The sequence below is a fragment of the Chinchilla lanigera genome, unplaced genomic scaffold (genome assembly GCF_000276665.1).
Source record: "Chinchilla lanigera isolate Chin_1 unplaced genomic scaffold, ChiLan1.0 scaffold00010, whole genome shotgun sequence".
Classification (NCBI taxonomy): Eukaryota; Metazoa; Chordata; class Mammalia; order Rodentia; family Chinchillidae; genus Chinchilla; species Chinchilla lanigera.
The window spans coordinates 5,105,785-5,107,979 of record NW_004955411.1 but is presented as its reverse complement, the minus strand read 5'-3'; positions in this window follow the sequence as shown (position 1 = coordinate 5,107,979).

The following is a 2,195-nucleotide window of genomic DNA, read 5'->3' as shown; positions in this document are numbered from 1 at the left end:
TATTCTAGAAAAAGACAATAAATCCCCAAACTCCATAAATCCCAATAGAATGAAGCCACCAGGCAAGGCAAGCAGTTAAATAAAAGGGAAAGAATGAAAACCAGCAACAGGAAAATAATACAAAAATAAGTCAATACGTATGAGTTATAACCATCAGTGTGAATGGTCTCATATCATCAATCAAAAGACACAGACTGGCAGAATGGATTGAGAAACAAGATCCAACAATATGGTGCATACAAGACACATTTAACTTAACATTTATCTGAATAAAGCCCATCAGACTAAAAATCAAAGGATGTAAAACCAATACTGCATGTGATAGGGACATGGACCAAAGCAAGGGTAGCTATTTCATTTGCAGGTAAAATGAATTTCAAGCCATGATTGATCAGAAGAGACAAAGAAGGTCACTTCATACTTGTTAAGGGAATAGTCCAAGAGGAAGAAATAACAATCATAAATATATATGCACCAAATACTAATGTACCCAACTATATAAAACAAACACTAGTGGATCATCCAGAAATCCAGATCATCAGTACCTACTCTGAGACCTGTACTCTCATAAGATGAAACACACAGAAGAAATGGACAGATTCCTAGATACATATGAATTACCAAAGCTGAAGCAAGTGCTTGCTTCAGTAGCACATGTAGCAAAGCTAAATCAAGAACATATAAAAATTCTAAATAATCCAGTATTAGTCAATGAAACTTAAGAAGTAGTAAAAAAGTACAAATAGAAAAAGGCTTAGGTTCTTATGTATTCACTGCTGAATTCTACAAGAAATTTAGAGATCTAATGCCACTACTCCTCAAACTCTTTAATGACATTGAAAGGGAAGAAATACTCCCAAACTCATTCCTGAGAGAAAGCATTACCCTTATACCAAACCAGAGAAGGACCAACAAAAAAGAGAACTAAAATCTGATCTCCTTAATGAACAGAGAAGCAAAGATCCTCAGTAAGACACTGGAAAACAAAGTGCAGCAAATCATCAAGAAGATTATATGTCATGAGCAAGTAGGATTCAGCCCAGGGATGCAGGGATGGTTCAGCATATGCAAAACAATAAATACAATAAACCGTATTAACAGAACCAAGGGGAAAAATATATGATTGTCTCAATAGATGCAGATAAAGCATTCAACAAGTCCAATACCAGATAGAAAAACTCATTCATGATGAAAACTGTACCAAAAATTGGAAGAGAAGGAGTTTATCTCTATCAAATAAAAACCCTCTTTGACAAACCAAAAGCCAACATCATGATAAATGGTCAAAACCTGAAAGCTTTCACTCTAAAATCAGGAAGAAGACAAAGATGTCCCCTATTACTATGTTACTATTCAATATAGTTCTGGAAACATTAGTCAGAGCATTAAGAAAAGGGAGACATAAAAGGAGTATGGATAGGAAAGGAAGAAGTTAAATTATTATTATTTGATGACAACATAATACTCTACATAGAGGACCCAAAAACTCCACCAAGGACTTCTAGAATTAATTAAAAAATATTCAACAGCATAACAGGATACAGTGTCAACACTCAAAAATCAAGAGGTATCAATTGGTATGTAAATATCAGTCTCACTGACAGAAAAATTAGGGAAACAACACCTTTCATAATAGCATCAATAAAAATGAAATATTTAAGAATCAATCTAGGGGGCTGGGGACTTAGCTCAGTGGTACAGCACCTGCCTGGCAAGCACAAGGTTGTGAGTTAGATTCCCAGTACTGGAAAAAAACCAAAAAACCAAACCAAAACAAAAGAATCAATCTAACAAAGGAAGTGAAGGACCTGTATACATTGAAAGCAGCAGTATTCTAGAAGGTGATATCAGAAGACGGGAAGATATTCCCTGCTCTTGAAGAGGCAGGACCAACAGTGAAAATGACCATACTTCCAAACCTGTTACACAGATTTAATGCAACACCAATCAAAATACCGATAGCACATCACACAGAACAGAAGAAAACAACCTTAAAATTCACATGGAACCAGAAAAGACCTAGGATAGCAAAAGCAATTCTGGGCAACAAGGGTGAGGCACTGGGGATCACAATCCCCAACCTGAAGTTTTACTATAAAAATACTGTGATAAAAATACCACTATGGAATCAGTATAAATATAAAAAATACCACTAGTGGAATCACTATAAAGATTCTTAAAAAAAAAAAAAAAAA